The sequence below is a fragment of the Anthonomus grandis genome, chromosome 5 (assembly GCF_022605725.1).
Source record: "Anthonomus grandis grandis chromosome 5, icAntGran1.3, whole genome shotgun sequence".
NCBI classification, from domain to species: Eukaryota; Metazoa; Arthropoda; class Insecta; order Coleoptera; family Curculionidae; genus Anthonomus; species Anthonomus grandis.
In genome coordinates, this window is record NC_065550.1 from 1,698,775 (window position 1) to 1,724,658 (window position 25,884).

Consider the following 25,884-nt stretch of genomic DNA (forward strand, 5'->3'; position numbering starts at 1 on the left):
TCTTGCTACCTTATTTTCGGTATTAAACCTATGTGAAATTTTGTTTGCTATGACCTATTGAAACGTCATTTATATGATGTTTTTTATACGCAGACCATAAAACATTGCATCCATTGAATCTTCAATATGGTCAGCTAACTCTCTTTCTTGCTCTTTTGAAAATATGGGTTTAAACCTACCCAAACTAGAAGGAGCAGTGCCCTAATAAATAAAAATATGATTTATTTTTATCTTAGCCACATAAAATTATTAATACTTCTCGCAATATTTTTCGTAAAGTGCACTCATTTACATCAAATGATCTACTTACTGATCTTTTACTCTCTCCTTTTGAAATACGATCTCTCGCCTCATCAAGCATTTCTTGGGTGAATTTTAACGCTCTGTTACTCTTACGTTTGTATATATCTAACACGAAAAACTGAAAAAAATTATAGAAAATAAAACCAATATCGCATAAATCCTAAGAGTCCGCATGCGTACTCCGTGGGTGCGTACTCTTAGAACACAGAGGCAAAGACTTCAGCATTTTAAATACAAATTTAGGCAACCTGCAAAACTTCGGTTTATGCCTTTAAAAAGAGTAAAATAAAATACCTGTAAAGGAGTATAGACAACATTATTTATTATAGTATTAAAATTTTTAACCGAAAAAGAAGTAATCATCTCATGTCACTTACCTCAGAGGTCTAAAAAATTACAAATAAACATGGATAAACTTTTTTTTCGGGATAAATTTGATGTATTAATTGCAAATGGCCAAGAACAACACTTTCACGCTTTTCAGACGGCTGATAACGAGCTGCTGACCAAATGACTACTGGAAGAGTTACATATGTATGGAAAAATGGCAACTTCGTACTCTTAGGAAACGCGCACTCTTGTGCGATCCTACTTTACTACTTTTTTCAATTAAAAATAAGCTTAAAATTCCATTAAAAAACAACATTTAAATCGGTTTTAAATGAAACTTACAAAAAGCAATTATGCAAAAAAATGTTCCCCTTCAATAAATATTCTAAATAACTCATCGCTGAAGAAAATTTCAAAAGCCGAGTTGCCTAAATTATTAACAAGAAAATGTTCATTAGTCTCCTTCGCCTAATCCGAAATTCTTAATGCCGGGTGGAGGCTTTCTGGCAGCCGCAGGTAAAGCCTAAATTCAGTCATAAATTATGACGACATCGTTTACGCAACCCCAAAATTTCGTTGCCAGTTTCCCAAGTTTTCACTTAGAGATGCTTGTTTACGGTTGAAAATTTCTCTGAGACTTACGGCGGATTAATTTTCCATGATTTGTGGCTGTCGAGGGAGGAAGTATTTTGATCTACCAGTAACAGCAAAATATATGGCGCCTAATTGAAATTTACTTCGAAAATATGGCAATTATGCTAAGGGTGCATAATTATTAGGCTAAGAATGCTCGATCATTAAAATTTTTATATAAATTTTAGTTTCTATTTTGTTTTATATTTTTTTATTTAGGTCATTTAGTTGCTTGAAACTTCCGCAAGGATATTGATTAAAAAAAAACTTTTATTTATTTATTTATTTTTACATTGTATTTTTGATGTTTAAATTTTTTGTTATTGGTGCTTTTAAGTAAACAACCCCTTAGTTTGGAATAACCTTTAATAAAATCCGCCAACATGAGAATAAACCAAATCAAGTTTAAGCATTTTAAAACTTCAAATCTTAAACTTACTTCTATTTATTTATTTTGAAAGGAAAGAGCACATAAAAAACAAAACACGATCAAAAATATTTTTGCGGTCTTCTAAAGGACGGCATACACGATACTGTTTACCGGAAGGCAGGCCTTTCAGTTTACAATCCTGAAGGCAAGTCGTACTGTTAGTGGCGATATTAGCAGGAAGGCGAAGCCTGAACTCTCGGCCTGCTGAAAATCTGTCCAGTATTGAAAATTTACCTTCTGGTTTTGCTTTTCGTTGACAAGCCGGAACGTGTATGAATTAGTTGTGAGTACAGGCCGAAAGTTAGCAGAACTTTTTCGATATTTAGTTTACTTGTTACTCTGTGATATAAGTTTCTTATTAAATTTCTTGTGCTCATAAAAATGGCCGATATGAGAACGTGGTCCCACGAATTTATTACCGAATTCATTGAACTTTATAGATCATTGCCGTGTTTATATGATATAAAAAGCAAGCAATATTTGAACAAACCTTTGAAGTTAGATGCTTACAATAAAATGGTAGAAAAATTTAAAGCAGTAGATCCAGCAGCAACAAAAGATGTGGTGGTAAAGAAAATAAATAATATGCGCAGTTCGTACCGTAAAGAATAAAAAAAAATTAAAGACAGCCAAAGAAGTAGTTCCAGTGGAGCGGTTTATGAAACATCATTATGGTACTATGATCTTTTAGACTTTCTTTATGACCATGAAACACCTAGAAAAAGCAAATCCAATATGGACGATATGGAAATGAATAACAGCGATGATAGTAAGGTAATTTTTTATTTTAGAAATTTGATTTTTTATTGGTCTTGAGCATTGGATTCAATTTCAGAAAACACTCTTTTTACATGATATTTTTTTGTTAAACTGCTCGCCATAATAAAAGAGAAAACTGCATTTTTTTGATGATTTTCAACCACCTCCATATACAGGGTGTTTCAAATTCGACTCTCAACATTGAGATCTCAGTTGCTATAGGAGATATGAAGATGGTTAAATTAGGGCAAAGTTGCGCCTAATAATATGCCATTAAAAAAAATGGAAAATTCCTAGCAGTTCTGAAAATAATCGAAAAAAAAACTGATATTTTGAAAAATTAATTTTAATTTTTACTGAGCTTATTTTTTATCCGATTTAAAAATAATTTGCACTTTTGCATTGCCACTTTTTCCGTGCTATATAGTGCTGTTTTTAGATTTTTATTACGACGTTTCGTTTTTTGGCGACCATCATCAACTTTGTTTTTTCTTACAGACGCCATATTTTATTCTTGCATTTTTAAAAAGTGCTTTCCAACACCTTTTCTATTATGTATTGCACTCTATTGAAGATGCCCGTGTCCCTCCTATTATGGCGAGCAGTTTATTTTAAAATGACAAAATAAATTCAATTTTTCGCAACTAATTCTTTTTAAAATATTCAAGAAATAATTCAAATTCACGCACTTGTTTTGCGTCTTGAGGACAACGTCTACTTCCATGTCCTTTTTGTAATGATAATAGTAGCTGTTGATCTGCCAAGATAGCTTCTTCATCCGTAGATATGTTCGTGTACTGGCATGGATTCTTATTTCATAAATAATTATGCAATACGCATATAGCCGTTACCACAGTTTCTATATTTTCGACAGATATTCCTATTTCGGTATGATATATACGAAATCGATTTGCAAGGATTCCAAACACATTTTCAATAATTCGTCTAGCTCTACTTAAACGTTTGTTAAAGTATGAACGGTCAGTGTTCAGTTCTTTTTCGTTATAAGGTTTTAAAAAATCTTTTCTAAGCGCAAAAGCTTCGTAGGTAAATAATTACGTTGATTAATTGCAGGCAATTGCAAAGCACCCTTTACTAATGCCTTATAAAAACATGTGTTATTTATCACCCCTCCGTCAGATACTAGTCCGTTTGTACCGACATCAAACAATATTAATTCATAATTACTATTTGCAATTGCCATTAATACAACACTGTTTATAGTTGTAGTAGTATGCTCTGCTGCCTGGAGGTGGTCTTATTCCTATATGTTTGTCGTCAACGGCACCGAGGCAATTTGGAAACTACCATTTGTTTCCAAGTTCAGTCCAATCTGCTCCCATTCTGATTCTAAATTTGGAAACTATAATAAAAAAAATAAAGTGTTATTTTATTATAAGAAAACGTTAGTACTTAATTAATATATTTTTTTAGGAAGAAGCACAAGAAGAAGGCAAGAGACGAAAACGTGTCACAGGATGAAGGAGGCCAATATGTCCAAAAGTCCAAGCACATTATCACTTTCATCTACTCAAAAACGTACATCCATAAGATCTAGGAAAAAACAAAAACCAAATGAACCAGACCAACAACAGACAGTGCTAAAATTAGTTGCGGAAAAATTGCAAAACCAAAAAAAATATTCAAATTATGCAACCTACGTCGGTCAAGAGCTGGACGCATTGCCGCGAATGATGGCAACATATTGCCAAAAAATAATAAATGACGCCTTATTCAATGCAAAGTGCGGGCAACTAACAGCACACTCAAGAATTGTAACTGACTCGAAAACAAGTAGTACTTCAGTTCAATACCTACAGCCATATCCACAACAGTTTAATACAATGACAACAGATTATGACAATGAACCATTAACTTGCCAACCTCCCATAACACGTGGTTATTACAATAGTTTTGTACCATAAGTTTTTTTTGTAAAGTAAATTATGTACTTATTATGTAAAATAAAAATTATTATAACGTAGCTTACCTTACAATATCTATGTTTAAGAACCTCAATTATTATTGCCTGGCACGTTTCGGGAATCATTCTCCCCAGACATTGAGCAGAGATACGGGCTGTGAATTTTAAGTCTTAAGTGTGAATTTAATGTAAATGTAAGAGTGAATTTTGTCGCTAAGTACCTCAAAGTAGAACTTAAATGCTCATGAGGATTTATTGCTAACCTCATCAAAGTATCTTCAATTTCAACAAGTTCTAACAATTCCGTATAGGAATTTTCATCCATACGAAGATAGTTTCTTTAATCATCAGGTTCCAGTCGTAATTCATTTATGAGATAAGTATGGGAAGTAACGTGTCGATTTATTAACCACTGTTTTGTCCATTTCGAACGCTTGCGTTTTTTCTTTGTATGTTCTTTAAGTAAAAAATATCGTTGTACGAAATCATGTCTAGTTGCTAAGAACGTTTTTAAAAAACTGAACAAAGCCGTTGGATAAAAAGTAATGTGTATGCTTTAGCCGGGGATACAGGTTTAGCCTTCCGGATTGTAAACCGGATTGAAAGGCCTGCCTTCCGGTAAACAGTATCGTGTATGCCGTCCTTAAGTCTTCCTTATGGTATATTACTATCTTAATATGAGATAAAGCAACTATCCCATATTCAGTGGATCCTCTCAGGGCATGTACGAAAACTGTGATCTGCACATCTTATTCTTTGTGCCTTTATAAGGTTAACCTGACTGACATAATTATTTTTTTTAGTACAGCATTTGTTTTAATTCGATACCTTTGATATTTCATTTTTGATAAAACAGAGGTTTCTGACTTAGGAATATTTATTGACTCCAGGTTGTCTTTTAAAAGTCACATCAATCAGGTGACTGGTAGGGCAATGAAAATGCTGGGTTTTATCCAACGGTCTACAACTGATTTGTCTTTGTTTACTTTTAAATTACTTTATTGCTCTCTTGTTAGGCCCATCTTGGAGTATGGCTCAATTGTGTGGTCCCCGTCATATAACTGCTACATTGAGCAGATTAAAAAAACTCAAAATAAATTTTTAAGGGTGGCGGCTTTTAGATGTGGTTACAGGAGACAGGAGTATTACTATCAGTGGGTCAGGGATAACCTGAACTTACCCACATTGGAGTCACGAAGAACATTACTCGACTTATGTTTTATGCATAAGGTTTTAAATGCTACTATAGATTGTCCCGAGTTATTGTCTCTTTTTAAACTTAGGGTGCCTTCCAGATTGAATAGACAATCAGAAATATTTTCAGTCCCATTCCACCATACCAATTATGGCATTAATGAGCCAATTACACGAATGGCTCGAAGTGCTAATGGTCTGTCAGGACAGATAAACTTTTTTGACTCTAGGATAGCATCTTTTAAGGGGCAATTAAAGAATATTATTTTATAGGGGCTTTAATTAATTAACTCATCTACACCTTACACTGATTTATAGATAGATTTGTATATAATGTTTCTGAATATATATGTTTGTATGGGTATGCTATGTAATACTTTTGTAAATGGATTCCGTTAATAAATAAATAAATAAATAAATAAATAAATATTTCTTCTCCTAGTGTCTAAACGACATTTTTTAAATATTTTACATTTTTTGGTAGTTTTAAATATTTATACATATTTATATAAAATTATTTATATTAGCCGGTCAAGGTGTTTGCGATGGATTTTAAGCTCACGTTTGCTATAAGTTTGCAAGGTCGAAATTAGTAAATAGTTAAAATTATGATTACGATGCTCACCTTGATTTGTATAATTACCTCGAATTGTTATCTTAAGACTGATATAAATAGTTGTTAATTTTTGTGAATAAAGCAGTATTGAATTCTACTATCAAGTGGTTTTCTACTCAACCTATTACGGCCAAGCCACCCTTGCCTGTAAACCTATAGTGAGGCTGCTATAGGGTAATAGGGAATAAAAAAGGTTTAGGGATAAGCCCTAGATCTTTTCATGGTCCTTCGAGCAGGATCAGCCGCTCACGACGCTGTCTCCATCTACAAAAGGAGTTGCCGCCCACGACGCCGCCTTTATCTTCAAATTAAACAAAAGGAGTTGCTGCCCACGACGCTGCCTCCATCTTCAAAAAAAAGGTTTAGGGATAAGCCCTAGATTTTTTCATGGTCCTTCGAGCTTTTAATTGAACCAGGAGCAGCCGCTCACGACGCTGTCTCCATCTACAAAAGGAGTTGACGCCCACGACACTGCCTCCATCTTCAAATTAAACCAATAGGAGTTGCCGCCCACGACGCCGCCTCCATCTTCAAATAAAACAAAAGGAGTTGCCGCTCACGACGCCGCCTCCATCTTCAAATTAAACCAAAGGAGTTGCCGCCCACGACGCCGCCTCCATCTTCAAATTAAACCAAAGGAGTTGCCGCCCACGACGCCGCCTCCATCTTCAAGTTAAATTAAAGGAGTTGCCGCCCACGACGCCGCCTCCATCTTCAAGTTAAATCAAAGGAGTTGCCGCCCACGACGCCGCCTCCATTTTCAAGTTAAACCAAAGGAGTTGCCGCCCACGACGCCGCCTCCATCTTCAAATTAAACCAAAGGAGTTGCCGCCCACGACGCCGCCTCCATCTTCAAGTTAAACCAAAGGAGTTGCCGCCCACGACGCCGCCTCCATCTTCAAGTTAAACCAAAGGAGTTGCCGCCCACGACGCCGCCTCCATCTTCGAGTTAAACAAAAGGAGTTGCCGCCCACGACGCCGCCTCCATTTTCGAGTTAAACCAAAGGAGTTGCCGCCCACGACGCCGCCTCCATCTTCAAATTAAACCAAAGGAGTTGCCGCCCACGACGCCGCCTCCATCTTCAAGTCAAGCCAGGAGTAACCGCCAAAAAGAGCCGTCTCCATCGTCAAGTCAAGTCAGGAGCAACCGCCAAAAGGGGCCGACTCCATCTTCAAATCAAAGCAGCCAAAGCAGACAAGTCAGTTAAAGCAAAGCAGCCAAAGCAATCAAGCCAATCGAAGCAGTCGAGCCAATCAAAGCAGTTAAAGCAGTCGAAGCAGACAAGTCAAGTTAAAGCAGTCAAGCCAATCAAAGCAGTCAAGTCAGTCGAAGCAGACAAGTCAAGTTAAAGCAGTCAAGCCAATCAAAGCAGTCGAGTCAATCAAAGCAGACAAGCCAGTCAAAGCAGGCAAGCCAATCGAAGCAGCCAAAGCAGTCGAGCTAATCAAAGCAGTCGAGCCAATCAAAGCAGTCACTAACCCATGTTCAGAATATCCTTCAGAAAGCCAACGCGAAGCTACCATCCCATTTGAAAATAAGGCAGATACCCATAAGAACGTCGCTACAACAAGAGGGAAGGCAAATTGCAAAAATCTTCACACATTTTGCCATTGAAGATATTTCCAATTTCAACCTTATGAAAGTGTATCCAACAGCCCTTCATGTTGAAAACAATTCCTACTGGTATCTGGAAATACCTAATGGCATTCTGGCAGTCGACTACAACAATCAACAATACTTTGAGCTATCACACAATGAGTTAACAGCATGTATACATCGAAGCAGCCATTATTTATGTTCGCCGACAACAGTTAGGAACATAGACGCCAGTCCAAATTGCGTCATTGACGAAATATATCAACGACATCAAGGGAATTCTTGCAACATAACAAAACATAACCTCCACACGACTATTTGGAAACAGCTTTTTACTCCAAATACATGGATGTTTATCTCTCCAAATCCCATAAGCATCGCAATCACGTGCAATGGCATACGAGAAGAAATGGTATTAAACACCACTGGTATAATTCAATTAACCGAAGCATGCATTCTAAAAACAAAACAAAATAATATAATTGCAAACCGATTTGATACCGTTCCTGTTGTTTCTAGTTATACAAAAACATCAACATTTATTAATGTCAGCGACCTACACCATACAGAAACAAACACAATCAGCAGTTTTTTGAGAGAAGCCGTGTTCAAGGTATCAGATGACCTGACTAACCTTTCAATTGACGAGCAGCGACTAGACCAGCAGCTGGAAGACAAGATATGGAAGAAGGTCACACTCCACTCCTATACTGCAGGGAGCTGTACTATACTGATCATCATCCTAGTGTCTTGCATATTCCTATGGGTTATTAAAATTAGACAATACAAGCAACGAGAACCCAGACATAAGACCAGAGAGACCGAGATGGTAGAACTCCGACCCTTAAACATTCCTCCAGCAGAAAGCAGAGAGAGCGGGGAATATGTCTAAACGACATTTTTTAAATATTTTACATTTTTTGGTAGTTTTAAATATTTATACATATTTATATAAAATTATTTATATTAGCCGGTCAAGGTGTTTGCGATGGATTTTAAGCTCACGTTTGCTATAAGTTCGCAAGGTCGAAATTAGTAAATAGTTAAAATTATGATTACGATGCTCACCTTGATTTGTATAATTACCTCGAATTGTTATCTTAAAACTGATATAAATAGTTGTTAATTTTTGTGAATAAAGCAGTATTGAATTCTACTATCAAGTGGTTTTCTACTCAACCTATTACGGCCAAGCCACCCTTGCCTGTAAACCTATAGTGAGGCTGCTATAGGGTAATAGGGAATAAAAAAGGTTTAGGGAAAAGTCCTATCCTAATCCGGCTCGAAGGACCATGAAAAGATCTAGGGCTTATCCCTAAACCTTTTTTATTCTATTTGTATTTTTTATTTTATTTGTAAGAAATTTGCAGTGAGAACAAACCTAATATCAGCCAATCAGAGAAAATATTAATTATGACCAATCAGAGGAGAAGTGAGGGACGGTCAACAGAAAGCACGGATAATTAAACGAGGAGAGTGAGAGAGTGAGGCGTTAGAGTTGTAATGTGTCATTGACAGTGTGAATTTAAAGAAATATGAATAAAAGAAGTTGACTGAAATTATTAATGTAATTATTGAAATTATTCAAATTCAAATTCAAAATTGTTTATTTTGCCAAAAGTAAAAAAATACAAGTATCATTTAGTTACACATAATATATACAGTTGACAAAAAAGGACCAATTCACGATTACAAAACCGGTAACAGTGACCGCTGAGCGGACGCCTGCGAAAGGACCCTTAACCTAATAAATAGCTACTATAATAAATACAAAAAAAAATAAAATAAAAAATAGTACATATAAAGTATGCAAAGAAAAATAAATAAAAAACTACTTAATAAAATAATTCCCAAAAAAAAACAAAAGAAAACAAAAAACAAAAAGACAAATTAAAAATAAGAGTTCTGAAGAGAATGGGAGCGCGCAGAAGGAAAACGAGTCTTGATGACAGTTAGATTTTAGGGATAAGTCAGGGCGTGCCAGAATATTAGAAACAATACGAAATAAAAAAATAAAAAATCAAATAAAAAATCTCAACATCGAAATTATTATAATATTGATCTTATTTAAGTACTTAAATTTATTTATGTGACTTTTAAAACTTATAACCTAGTCTGTTCTTCCAATAGGATCTTATTTATTGAATTTTTAAAAAACAAAAATTTTTAATTCTTAAGGACTTGTGTCAAGCTATTCCACATTTTAACAGCAGTGTATGCAAAACTTTTTTCATAGCATAAAGTTCTATGGTGGGGTACAATATAGCTTTGGTCATTGGCGGTACGCTGTAGCCCTAAAGTAGTTCTTGGAACCGGTTTAAATTTTTCTAAAAGGTAGGGGGGTTTGCCAGTACTTATTACTCTGTGTATGAAATAGTAAAAATGTTGTTTTCGTCTGTTGGCCATATTTAAAATTTTAAATTCATTTAGATAGGGCGTTATATGCTCTCTATAAGATATATTATATGATAACCTCATACACCAGTTTTGCATCTTTTGAATGGACCTTTTAGTTACCAATGATAGCGAGTCACCATAGACAACATCACAATAGTCAAACAGGGCTGCAGAGAATTACATAAAAAATATTTTTGTTTTTGAGGTAGACACTTTTTAATATAATTAATATTTTTAAGTCTTAAATATGCAGTGGAAAGTTTACTATTTATGTGTTGCTGAAAAGATAGGTCTGTGTCAAAAATAACCCCCAAATTTTTTGCATTTTGAACGACTGGTATAGTATTATTATTTAAAGATACCTGAAATATTTGTTCAATTTGTACACGAAGTTGTTTATCTTTGTTTATTATAAGAATTTTAGATTTATTTGCGTTTAATTTTAAATTATGGTTCTTTGAATATAAGAATAATTGGTCTAAGTCATTAGTAAGTTTTTCTTTAGCTTCTATAACATTACTCTTCACTACAGGTATAGTAAGTTGGGTGTCATCGGCAAATTGATTGAATTTACAAAATTTAACACTCCTGTACATATCTGCTACATAAATGGCAAATAACAGAGGAGAAAGGACGGATCCTTGAGGTACTCCCTTTTTGACAAGTTTGAGATCCGACTTTATTATTGTAGAGTCTTTTTTTGTACTTACGTAACTATACCTAAAGGTTAAAATATTTTGTATCAAATTTAGTGCATCTGTAGAGAATCCATAATACTTTAATTTTGCTAATAACAGTTCAAGATGTACCGTATCGAAAGCTTTACTAAAATCTAAAAGTGTCATGCAAGTACTATTTGTTTGTTCTTGATTTTCTCTTATATCATTGAGGATATTAGTTAGTGCTGATGTTGTGCTAAAATTCTTTCTAAAACCAGATTGGCAGGTTGGGACTATATTTTGCTGTTCTATGAATGACTCAATTTGTGAGTAGATATGCTTTTCAAATATTTTTGACATAGCAGAAAGTGTACTAATTGGTCTTATATCTTTAAGGGTTTTTCGATCGTTAGTTTTAGGTAGTGGTAAAATTTTTGCAGTTTTTCAGATTGTTGGATAAGTTGAAGTTAATATGCAAGAATTAATAACATTTACAATAGCATCCGCACAAAAGGGTAGACACAATTATTGAAATGTCAATGGAGCGTTAGTGAACATAAGGAGTAGAAAAATAAAACGCTACAAGTCTCCAATCTTTTCTCAGCTTTTGCTATAACTTGTAATAGTTCATCATCATTTGTACGTCCCTGTCTTTTTCGAGATAGACCTCTGAATATTATATATCCACAACATTCTTTTAATGAAGATGCATCTTCCTCAAAACCTGACTCACTTTTTGCATTCTGAAAATAACCAGATTGTTTATCACATCAAATTTTATTACATTCTAGTCAAAAGGAACTAAACATTCCAGGACCTACTGAAGTGTTAAATTCGGATCATGTTATTGAATTTGTCTTTGGGGGTGATGAAGCATTTGTAATGCATCCGGATGTTATAAAATCATATAATCAAAACTTTGTAACTAAGGAAAGAAGAATATTTAATCAACCATCATGAATACGATGTGTTATTACACATATTTTTACCTACCTATTAATTTAAAGATTAAAAATATCAAAACAGGGATTTTAACTTGTTGCATTCTGCACAATTTTTCTTGAAAAAATTTATCTGATTCTTATACCTCTGCAGGGTACCTTGATACTGAAAATGTGGCCAACGTTTTTCAGTTAGATGAAAGCAATATTCAATGATCTACTACGGGGTACAGGGGGCCAAATACTTTCCAGTGCCAAGACTGTAAGGGACAAGTTTAATCTATATTTTAATTAAGATGGTGCGGTATCATGGCAAAATGACAGAAATCAAAAACAAATTCAATTTAATAAAACAGAATTTAAAGACAAAAGTATTGTCGTTTGGCTACTATTATGGTTATAATTATAAATTAAACCTGCCCATACTCCAAATCGTGGGCATAAAAAGGGCAGTGTGGTCACGACTGCATTCTCAATAACGTCTATATTTCTGTTTTAACTAACTGTAGTCAAGACCTGGTCACTGATTTAAATTTAGTTCTAATAATAATAGATAATTCTTGCAATATTCAACCTACCCGTTCTTCCATGGTAACAGAAGCAGCGTCGATGTAAATTGTTTCGGGAGCAACTTCATTAGATCAAAGGACCACAAAGATGGAGTGCATTAGATTGTAGACATCCTCTTATGCAGCACCAAAAATATCCGATTTCTTTACTTTTGCCAATTCCTTCTTATAAACTGACCTCAAGGAATTAGTCTTTTTGACAATTATTCCTCAGTTTTCCTTATTTTTAATTTGCCATTCATTCAAGCATGAAAAACTTCTGTAAAATTCAATAAATTCCGTATGGAATTTATGTGAACATTGTCGCATGTCCGACGACATGATACCTAACAAAAGATTGAAGCAGTAAGCAAATAAATGTGATAAAAACGATGGCTAGGCTATATGGGACGTTTGGCGACACGTAAAATATTTTGATTACACGCTTCGTCTTGTCGGATCAGTTTTTGCAAAAATATGCTTCCGTGGTCAGTTTTCCGACTTATCTTAGGATTTCATAATGATGCATACAATACTCTCGAAAAACTCATCCATTATCCCAAAGATGCTGGTCATACACTTTTATAAAAGGTAAAAAACACGAAATCTACAGCATCACAAATAGATTTAATAAAATAACGAAGGTTACATGTTTCGCTCGACTAGAGCATCATCAGACCTAAACAATAATTAAAATTATGTAACCCGAAAACAGGAGAATTCAACAAAAACTTACCATAACATACACAAAACACCTAATACGTAATCATGTAAATCATCATGTAAAACTCTGTTTTACATGATAGAATTTGTCCTATCCAATAAAACGTACGTTAAGTCCTAGCGTGTAAACCAGCCTTTAGATCCAACTTACCTTCTGGATTGACACTATTTCTCCGCCACGTATGACAAAATATATTGTGTAATGTGTATAGTATTATAATATCTGTGAATGTTAGCAGATATAACTTTTTTGTAAATAATATGAAATTAAAATGCCGATTTCATGTCAGTTCATCGTGAAGTCTATTCATAGCGAATAAATCTTTTGTATTTTACTTAGGATGTTAGCTTCCCACCATGTGACAATGCGAACAGAGACAAGGGTTTAGGCTAGTTATTTATTATATCCTAAATTTTTTGCTTAGAATTCATACCTATATAGTTTTTTTGTCATTTTCAAGATTATATTTTTCATAAATTTTCTTAACATATTTTCTGCTTTCTGCCTAATACACACTTTTACATAGTTGGTTTGAGAACATTTGGACCTGAATTTCCTCACAGTAAAGAGACCACACTATTGCAAAAAAAATAACATACTTGCCTTTTCGCCAATTTACCATCGACATGTAAAAACAGCCTTTTAAAATGATTTCTCTTCAATAAAGTTTTAGTTTTTCAAATCGGTAAAATTTTCAAAGTTTTAAAAGGGTCATACATAAAACGGATATAATGCTCTCGATTAATGGCTCGTCCTATTCAGAGAATTGAAAAAAATTGAAAAGGACTACCCTCTAGACAAAATTAAATCAAAAATATAAAATAACGAGCATTCGGGCGCATTTTACGTTGGGATGTAAAACGAGATTTAATTAAAAGTTTTATCCAAAACTACAAAACTAAAACAGGAGACGCGCTCTTGAAAGAGCCTACAATAGACTACGCCTCGTTTAATTTAATAAATGAAAATTAAACTGGATTTGATGTTGGAAAATTGTCATGTTGGTTGATTAATATCGTTTGTTTACTGCTAACTTTGTTCATCTTAATTAAAAATGTGACAACATCAATAGTAATTTTTATCGAATTATTTTATTCTCAGAAAACGGGACGGAGCCAGGAAGGTTTGTTTATCAAATAAATCGATTTTTTTAAATTTTGTTTGAATTTACTGTTAATACTCTTAAGTTTAACAGGTATTATAGCTGCTAAATGGAAGTAAAACGTGGATTTAAGTAGATTAAGAACTTTAAAAGTTTTGAAAGCTTTAATAATTAGCTTAAATGACTAACTCTTAACAAATAAATAAGTAGAACCTCTTTTATTATAAATTTAATACACTAAAGCGCTAGAGGATTCTATAAAGCTTCCTGATTTATTTTCTGAGAGAAACACTTATATGCTGTTCAAGAATGTCAGTCTTAGTATACGAAGCCATTACAAACCAATAATATGAGTGTCAATTGTATACAAACTATTTATGTCGCTTCTCAACAATCAAATATTATGAGTGATTCATTTAGACCTTTTTTCTTCAATTCTAAATTGTCTAATCGACATTTTTAATTTTAAATTTATTAATTTAAAGATTTTTTTTTTTACTTAAGTATATAAAACTGTTTATGTTAGTCCGTCAAGGTGCGTAGTATAGTTTATAAAAACATACATCTGTCACCCGAATCACGAACTGTTTAGTTTTTTAAAACAATTTGCAAGGTTTCATCATTGGGAATGTAGGAAGTATTCTAAAGAGAAAACATTTTAGTTTTGAAAATTACCACGAGTTGTTAGTTTAAGACTGATATAAAGTCTGCCCAACCAATCTGTAGCTAAGCGGTATCGGTGCGGGGAACGTGGTTGTAGACTAGACCCGCCTCATTTCATTCATGAAATGGCCAGTGACGTGCGAAATTTTATAAACCGATTACACAGATTTGAATGTATTAAATATTAAAAAATATGGTTTGGTTTTAATTTTAAAACAGGTATTTGTAGGTAAGATATTAATTTGGAAATTAAGGTCTTCTAAAATATTTTATTTGTAAATATGTAATAAAAAAATGACAGACAAGATTAGGGAAGTTTGAGATAAAAGTAAAGTAAAGAAAACACAAAATTTGTAATACACCTACTTAGTTTATTCACTTAAAATAAGAGTGCCGTACTCGATGCCTGGATATCGCGAGGGAAAGAGCACGACAGATAATCCGAATTATGCTGTTTAAACATTAAATTTACTACATAATATGTATAATTTAAATTATTATTTAAATAAATATAATCAATTTGTACCTGTTGAAGAATATATTGCTAACCACTCCAGTAACAGTCTCACTCTGCCAGCATTTTTTAAACATTAGGTCATTGTCTATCCAAGTTTCATCTAAATAGACAATATTGCGACCTTTGACTCGGTGTTTTTTTATTTCTCTTAGGTATTTATACCTTAAAGATGTTATTTTTGGAAAATTTTTTTCTTCTGGCAATTTTTGCAACAGCTTTCTGCTAGTAGGCACAACTTTAAACCCATATAAATTCGATTTATTAGGTGTTTAACTATTTGAAAATAAAAGTTGTCCTCTTGTTCCACCTTCGTCATTCGCGGTCTTTTTTTGCCGGGACTAAAAAGCATTTTGTTGGGGTCCGTCCGCATTCTTTCTTCATCTTCTTTGTGAATTTTTTTCACCATTGAAATGCTTACGCCAGTATATTGAGATACTTTTTCAAGTTTGCGCTTTACTGGTAGATTAACGAAGTTATTAGTAGCTTCTTCATTGCAAACCCTAAAATTTGTACAAGAAGTATATAATCCTGATATTCGATTTTTTTTAGTCGTCGTTCCAATTCATATTACTTATGTTTATAGACATTTTATATTCAAAATAACCAACATTAACTTTAAATATTTTTTGTTTGTAAAGCAATCGAGCTTGGTTTTATTTCATTGAATATGGTTTTTATTTATTACAACATTAGGTACATAATTTTTGAAATTTAGTGTCGCATAAATTATGATTTTATTTTAATGTTTTTTTTTCATAACTGTGCTTAGGCTTTATAATTCTCTTATTATCATTTTACTTACCTATAAACATTCTCAATCACTTCCCTTGCCTGGCTATGAATAAAGTTATTCATTTTAACGTAAATAACACAAAAACTGTTAAAAATTATGAACTTTAACAACAAAGAAACAAAGAACACAAAACAACAACAAAACAGCAACAACAATAATAGCAAATAAACTAAACTATGCTACACTACTCAAAAGTCATAGGTCAGAAATTAAGTACTAGGTACCTAAAAATACAGCAATAAAAACAGTTTAATAGCTCAAAAGTATTAACATACGCCGCCGCCACTGAATCCGCAAGAAATCCATATTATTCCGAAAATTACACAAAACCTGGTAGGATGCGATCCAATAAGATAGAGAAAGACAGAGAGCTGCATAAAAATAATAAATTAATGGCCGCGATGTCATCAACCAATCACCTGTCCCCAAACAGCGAGATGCTTCTGCGAAAGCACGACGTTGCCAGCTTTGTAAGTTTTATTAGGAATTTCGGATAAATGTTAGTCAATATTGGATTTTATAATATGCAAAACATTAGCAAATAGAACTAAAAAATATGGTTTAAACTGCATTACATTATTTATTATCTTTTTTATGATTAAATAGCTTAATTTTACCATTATATTTACTTTTTATTCAATACTATTTCATTTTTGCAGTAAGACGTGACAACGCTTCAAAATTTCGCCCGCATTCTTTTCGTAGACACAGATCCGATGGTCAAACTGTAAATAGTTGTAGTTTTGGGTGAATAAATCAGTATTGAATTCTACAATCAAGTGGTTCTTTACTCAACCTATTACGGCCAAGCCACCCTTGCCTCTAAACCTATAGTAAGGCTGCTATAGGGTAATAGGGAATAAAAAAGGTTTAAGGGAACCCTCCCTAAATCTTTTCATGGTCCTTTGAGCGGGATGATTTATACCAAAATACCGAGTTGCCGCACACGACGCCACCTCCATCTTCGAATTAAACAAAAGGAGTTGCCGCCCACGACGCTGCCTCCATCTTAAAGTCAAGCCAGGAGTAAGCTGCCAAAAGACCACTTTTACATCTGCAATCTAAAACAAGAAACTGCCGCCCCAGGAAAAAGGCATGGAAGAAACGAATAAAATTGCCCTCCGCCAGCAGGAGCTAGCGGGAGAATTAGAACAACTTCTAATCAATGTAAAGAAAGATTCAAACTTAAGAAAAACATCATCATATATTACTCAGAGAAACCAACAGGGAGACAGAATATGGGACGCAATTGTAGAAAATGACGAGAAGCTTAGAAAAATTGGGAATTCAGTCATAGTTACTTCACGAAAAAATACTTAGACCAAATTAAGGGATTGTACGATAATTTAAAAAGCCATTTGAAGACGTGCAAAAAACCAGAAGAAGAAAAGAAGCCTTAAGAAAACGAAGCAATACTAAGACGAAAAGAAGTAGTAGTCCAAGAGTTTCAATTTTTGATTGAAAAAATTGAAGAAGAACTCTGCAGAGATAAACCTACAACTCGCTATGAATTTCTGAAAGAAGACACCAAGAATCAATGGCGGCCCATTCAGCAACTTCACAACGAGATCCTCTACAAAGGCATTACAAGCAAGGAATATTTATCTGCCCACCGTCTAATTAAAAGGTCATACGATGATATTATAAAGAAGCTAGACGTATTAAAGGAGGGCCAAAATCTATCAAACAACACACCCATCCCAACAATGAACATTCCAACATTCAACGGACTGAACGAAGAATGGCCCACGTTTGACGATCTTTTTACCAGGATAATTCATCGAAATGACAAATTATCAAGTGCACAGAAGCTCCAGCACCTCAAATCCCTTCTTTGAAGAGGAGCACAAAGCACTATCAAGTACCTACTTGCAACAGATGGAAACTACCCTGCAGCATGGAATTTATTGAAGCAGAGATATCAAAACATACGTCTCATTGTATCAAAATTAGTAGACAAGATATATGAGTTCCCGACAATTACCTACGAATCAGTGCCAAAACTTAAACAACTGTATGATGTTACAACCGAATGCCTAGAAGGCATTAAGAATCTAGGCTACGACACGTCATCATGGTACCCGATAGTAGGAAGAATAATAAGCAGAAAATAGAACCAGGAAACGATAAAAATCTACGAGCAAACTTTAGAAGACCCTCTGGAAGTCGCCACACTAGAAGACATTTTAGAATTTTGTAAAAAGAAGATTTCAGTCACTTGAAGCGCTCAACTCAGAAAAAAAGATAGATTCCCAAGAGATCAAGCATGCCAACTATGCTACCGAGGACATAATATTTGGCGCTGCAATCTATTTTTGCGCCAATCACCAATGGACCGAATGAAGATGATAAAATATCATCAACTATGTACCAGATGCTTAAGCCATAATTCGAGAGATAGTTGCACCGCAAAAAGCAACTGCAAAATCTGCAGTGGACCCTACAATACTTTACTACATCAAGACCGACAAGCCACTTCAAACGCAAGAAATGGAAACTCCACCTCAAGGCCACAGAACTACCAAAACAGCTTCAAGAGGAACAACGAACCGAACTTCAGGCCCAATATTGTCAACTCTAGATACAATGAATCGAACACAAGAAATACCAATTCAAGAAATGACCCCCAAAGCACTCACCACGCAGCTGAAGAAAGAAACAATACCGATAAAAAAGAAGTTCTACTGGCTACAGCGCTAATCCAAGGCACAGCATACGACGGCACGTCCCATTTATTAGGAGTGTTAATTGATCAAGGCTCCCAGTCGTCATATATTTCTGAAGAGGCTGCACAAGCATTAGCTTTACCAAGACAAAAAATACGCGCCGAAATATCAGGAATCGGCGACAATGAATCAAGTCAAAAATAAAAGTCCAATTAAAGGTATGGTTCCTTCCATGCGTCTGCCGCATGCGACGGCCACACTGCGACAGCCGCATGCGGCAGCCGGTCAATTGGGTGGTTCCTTCGGATGCTACGCGACAGCAAAGGTTTAAGGTGCTAGGTGCAAGATGGATGATCTCGTGCTTTATTTATTGTTGGAAGAAAAAGACGATGACGAAATATTATCATATTTGGCCAACAAGAAAAATAGCAATGCTCCTGTAAATCCAATATTTAAACAAAGGCGTTCTGAGGGATGTTATAATACACTGATAAATCGACATCTGATTCAGCATGAAGTGAAATTTAGAGAATATTTTAGGTTGAATAAAGCACAGTTTAACTTTATTCTGGACTTAATAAAAGACGATATAAAATTTGAGCCATACAACCGAGTTCAATATCTATTGAACGCTCTCGCGGCTGCGGCTACACTACTCCTTGGCTAGTGCAGCCGCAACGATCGCAGTCCTTCACGACTGACGCTCGTGGCCGCCGCGTGGAGAGTAACGGTTACATTTAAAAACACGGGTAGCGGTATGCTGCGGCTGTCGCAGTGCGGCCGTCGCATGCGGCAGACGCATGGAAAGAACCATACCTTAAGACCAAGATTTTCCAGCGACTACATACTCACAACAGAATTGCTAGTATTACCAAGGATAACGAAGGCGCTCCCGAGTGATCCGTTAAACGAGATAGACGCAGGAGAATGGGAAAATACTATTCTGGCAGACCCCACATTCAATACAACGGGACCAATCGATGTACTACTAGGAGCAGAAGAACACGGGAAAATAATACTAGAAGAGCTCAAAAAACGGGATGGACTAATAGGACAAAAAACAGAATTTGGTTGGATTATTTCTGGAACAATCATCAGTGATAAGAGTAAACACCTACAAATAAAGAGCATGATATCAAGAACAGAAGAAGATAATCAACTAACCAAATTTTGGGAAGTAGAAGAAGTCTCATGTCAACAGCAAATAAAGCCAGAAGACCAAGTGTGTGAAGAACTCTTTTAAAAAACAATAAAAAGAAACAAGGATGGAAGTTATACAGTGAAGCTGCTCTTCAAAGAGTCTCCACCGCAATTAGGAGAATCAAAATCCCAAGCCATAGCAAGATTTCAACAATTAGAAAAAAAGTTTGTAAAAAATAAGAGCCTCTACGACCAGTATCAACAATTTATGGAAGAATACATAAGGCTTGGGCACATGGAAAGAGTGCCCAAATACGCCTATAATCAAGGAAAATATTACATATCTCATTAAGCTGTCACAAGAGAAGACAGTACAACTACGAAACTTAGAGTAGTCTTCGACGCATCATGTAAAACAACCAACAAACAAAGTTTAAACGGAAACATGCATACCGGACCCAGATTACAAAATGACCTGGCAGACATTCTACTACGCTGGAGAAAACACAGAGTTGGATTTATAGCAGACATAGAAAAAATGTATAGACAAATAAAAGTGGATAGTGCAGATCAGGAATATCAAAGGATTGTCTGGAGAGAGCATCCAGATGAACCACTACAAGAATTCCGATTAACTACAGTAACATACGGAACAGGCACGGCACCATTCTTAGTCATAAGAACTCTTCACCAACTAGCTCACGATAAACAAAGAAACTTTAAAAAAGCATCGAACATTATCCTGGAAGACTTTTATGTTGATGACGTACTTTCGGGTGCCAACAGTGTCACAGAAGCACATAAACTTCAAAATTAACTAATAAAATTACTAAAATCCGGTAATTTTACACTGAGAAAATGGTCCAGCAATTCCAAAGACCTTCTACAAGAAATCCCAGAAGAACTAAAAGAGAGAGCACTGTTGAAATTGGTGAAGAAGAGGTCAAGAAATCACTAGGAATATTATGGAATCCAGCTGATGATAGCTTCCATTTTAAAGTCAATGCAATAACAAGAACCAGCAATACTAAAAGGCAGATACTGTCAGAAATTGCAAAGATATTTGATCCATTAGGATGATTAGCACCCTTTACCATTCGAGCAAAACTAATCATTCAGGATCTGTGGCTTCAAAAATTATCATGGGATGACATTGTCGAAGGAGAACCCTACAAGAAGTGGCAAAAATTTCAAAAAGAAACAAATAGCATTTCAAAAATCAGAATACCAAGATGGATCCAATACGACAACCAAGAAATTGATCTGGTGGGATTCTGCGATGCGTCCGAAAAGGCATACGGTGCAGTAATTTACAGTATAACGAAAAGTGGAAATGAAATTAATATTACTATACTACAGGCCAAATCCAAAGTGGCTCTAGCAAGAAACCGGCCTACCCTTCCAAAACTAGAACTATGTGCTGCCGTACTACTCGCTAAATTAATGGACAAAACAAAAAAGGCCCTAAAGATAGATAGCTAAAGATAGCCCACACTAGGCTGGTGGAACATAATAGACAGTAATGAAGTTAATATTCATATCCTTATGGTCTATCAGCTGGCATCAAATTTCATAGCTGAAATAAGTGGCTACTATTTAAAACTCTTCAAGATACGATTTGAACAAGGATCAAAAAATCGATCGAATTTGATGGCGGAATCCTTATTATAAAAGAAGAAGATGCACTATGAAACTCTGTACAACAAGTTGTAAATAAATATTGCTACGGCAGCTATATATTGGTAGGCCTTTGATCGTAGGTTGAAAACTACTTACCACATTGCCATAAATCAAAAATAAGTTAGGCCTTACTCAAATTAAATCACAATGCCTTTTAATTGTTTAGAGCCACTTGAATTAAGTTGTTTTTAAATACTGAAAAGGTATTTTGAATAGAACAAGACTTTTTTATCAGGTTTCAATCAGGTTTACTATAAAAATTCCCAATTAAATCTGCACACAAAACATATGAAATAGTTTTTCTGATTCTGACATAAGAACCAAATTAAAAATGCATTGAGACTCTTTTTATTATATTTTATACCGTATAATATCGATTGTCTTCTGTAGTCATCAGAATTGTTTCACATTAAATATTAAGATTAGAAAAATAATTGCATTTAAGAAGTTTAAGTAATATATATAAAAAATGTTTGGATCAAAAGTTTTAAATCAATAGTATTAAAGTAATATAAGTTTTAGGTAAATAATGGGTAAATATTGAGTTTAAACAGAATGTAATTATTATAAGAAAATGATAATGACTGGAACTAGGTGATTAACCAAATGGTCACTTTGAAAGGTGTAGCTGAGTTTCAGTCAGGTGGTAGCAGGGGATATTGGTGATCAGTGATTTAGGACAATATCCAGTCAAGAGGAAAAATCAGTTAAGGTTAGGTCAACATTCCAGTCTTAAGATTCTTGCATAAGCAGAAAAAGAAAACCCTGGAAAAGCTTTCTTATAAACACCAGAATTATAGGTGTATAAAACAGGTTTTAAAGCGTGAGGGTTTTCCACAGAAGAAAGTTTCGAGAACACGTGTCTAGCGAATTTGACTTTACTATAACAGCAGTTAAAATATTATAAGAAATAGTCCCTTGGCGGTGTTAAATAATGTTTATACGGGTTAGGTGAGAGTTTGGATATTGATCTAATAGTAGGGCTATAAAGGATTTAAATGTGAAAGTAAATAATAAATAAATTTAGAAAAACTAGTTAAAAAAATAAAACGCTACAAAGTACCAGAACCATATGCAAAGACCACAATCGATACATTAACCACATGCGATAGTGGACTGTGTCTGACATGTAATGTAGGCTTTCATACCAAGTAATTTTATGTTTATTATTTCTATTATTATTTAATTAGTAGGTAGCGGTAAAGCTTAGCCTTACATATATGTAACATTCCTTTTTTACGCATTTGTAATAGAAATCTTGTAAATATATGTTTAGGTAATTTTATTAAAACCTTTTTGCTTAAAAACAATAAAAAAATCAAAAAAATTAAAACCAGTTTCAGAATATTGAAATCTCCAACCAGAACATACTAGTTAATATTTGGGAATGCCGCAAAACCAACATACCACACGCAACTTAAGAGATTTTTTTTTGCAAAATTTAAGAAGGTCCAGTTTTTAAATACCAAACTCTCCGCCAAAAATCAAATCGCTACCCTGAGTACTTGAGTAGTACCTACCGTGACCTACACTTTCGGGAATTAAAAATGGTTCGATAGTAATCTAACCCATTAATCTAAAGGGAACTACACAAAGTCTCGTCTCAAAATTATGTATCAATTCTAACAGTAGGTTAGACTTTTTCTTTAGGTCACACGTTCATTTTACTGTTCCTGATAATGTATCAGTGGTGCATGAATGCAAAAAAGCAGAAAACTGGACCTTCTGGAAATATTAGAAATCACCAAAGTCAAGAAAAGCCCAATCCTAGACTGTGTTAACGACGTTTTTAATGTTGAACCCGGACTCATTTTTAACAATATTGCCTGACATACTCCACTTCTACTAGAAATATCTTCAAGGACCTGGTAGTGCAGTGGTTTACATTGCTTAACTGACGTGTTTTTCGAGACTAGCAGTAGGTTCGAATCTCACTCAGGATAATAATATTACATTTTTGTATTTTATCAATTTTAATTTAGTTGTTTTGGTTTTTTGCAATCTTGTGGCATATCACATTCCTAAGAATTTATTTTATTTCGGGTGTGTGTATAATGTTACCGTAAAGCATGTACTATTTGTAGTCGATTTTTAAGGTACCAATTTTATCTAACTTTAAGGTTGTTATTGTATTTAGTTTCTTTGTTTTTAATTTTTAGGTCTGATGATGCTCTTAATATGAGCGAAACACGTGTAACCTACTGTTAGAATTAATAAATACTTTTGAGACCGAAACTTTGTGTATGTAAATCCAATTTAGATTATTGAATCTAGATCTCTTTTAGAAAATGGACAACAGGATATTTTGACATTAACTAAATCAAGTTTATCTTCAAAATCAACTGTATTTAAGACACTTAAATTTTGGAGTACATCTGTTATAACGGATACTATGTATTATGACATTATTTGGAATGAAATTGCAAAAAGGTATAGGGTAGTATTAAAAAATGGTGTGCTAAATATCTTTGAAGTTTCAATAAATTTACAATGCAATCGTCTTAAGGCTGCAGTTTTTTATAAAAAGTTAAGCATTGATAATCGCAGCGTCATATAGATCGAAGAAAATTGAGCACCACCATTTACGAATCACATTTTTGTCTTATAACACCCTATCAATAGATCTATTTTATCGACTTCATCCATTCCTATGTTGTATGCTGCAAAAATATGGGGTTGCGGAGCAATTATTTCCTTTTTCCTTATCTGGGCCATTTCGAAACAGCTTTTTCTTCCGCAATACTAAACGTTGTTATAGAAGTGCAAACTCTGTTGTCTCTTCAACGTAGAAATAATACGTCATCCTCTGTAGTAGTCTGGAAATCATATGACCCCCTTGGAAGTTTACCCATTTGCTTAGAGTTTTGCAGAGAGCATTTCATTATACTGTTATCCTAAATTTTAGCGGTTGCATATAAAACCTTCAACAGCCAAATGTTTAAATAAATTTAGCGATGAGAAATATTTATCAAAAATAATTAGTGGCCAGTAAAAGATTAAACATCTGCTGACTTTATAAGTCAGAAAGAACAACGTCTCCAATACTAAAGATTTTTACAGTGTTGGATTTTTCAACATAAATATCAAATAAAACCATGTATCTCCGTAGTATGGCATAATACCCAATTTTTTAAATCGAATCTCACCGGTTTCAATTTATAAAAAAACAATTTATAAAAGATTGTTTGGCATAGTGTTTTCCATCATATGGGATCATGTTCTCATCTATGGACAAATTTTGATCACTATACATTCGTGAAATGTTCTAGTTAGTTGTGTAATGATAAGACTCAGTTTATATTGATGGAACGATCATTTTATCAATGTTCTTGTTATCATTCAAATGAAGTTGTCTTAATGCCAGTCTATTTAGACGTATGCTTTCAGATAAAACAGTGCGAACATCAAATTTCTGGACCAATACAAACGCTTATTCGGATATTTTCCGTATCATATTATGTTTTTACCATTAATTATCATAAGAATGTTTAATAACATAATATTTATCCGTAGTAAATATCAAACCTTACTTAAGTGTTGCATTAAAATATGGCCGAAAAAATAATGTTGGCCCATTGCCAGGATGTTAAAAGTAAAAGCCAGCGAGCGTGCGGATCGTAAATTTTTCACGCTAGATGGTTCTTTGAAAATTTGGGCAGATTTACGTACTGTCACGCTGATGAGGGCCAGAGTGACGATGCGTGAAATGAATGGACGAGTGTCCGGCAAGCCAGAATTAATCATTTTCCTGTTTCTAAAAATATGTTTAAGATTTTAAATTTAAACAGAATAATTGAGTAGCGATTTTTTGAATATTATGCTTTTATATAATGAGAATAATATAATGTTTTTAATACATGTAGCAACTTATTGCATTGCGTTATAAATTGTATGTGAACTTGTCCTAATATGTGTCACTCTTATGTCAACCATACTGTCAACGGATGAGTAATAATACAGTTAGTCGTTTGTTAATACTGGATCTGTGAGTTATATTTCCCGTTCTAACCTTAGTTTTTACACGATTAAGTAAAACCGAATAAATCCGTTATACATAATTCCAAGATTATTACGAAAAACACATTCGTGAACTTATCCAAGCTAATTATGGTGTACGTGAAAATCTTAATATTATAGACTTCGTATATAATATTTTGGTTATATATACAAATTTTTCTAATTAAAAAATTACTTTATCTAATTTTGCTTGACTTGAATATACAGGTTGGGGAATCGATCATTACGCATAAAAGTGCTTAAGGACAAAA

General features: G+C 34.2%; 1 protein-coding gene across 5 annotated transcripts in view; it reads left to right on the forward strand.

Moving 5' to 3' along the window:
• LOC126736543 (uncharacterized) overlaps positions 1-25,884 on the forward strand; it is a 736,497-nt gene that overhangs the window by 24,739 nt on the left and 685,874 nt on the right. The window lies entirely within an intron of this gene.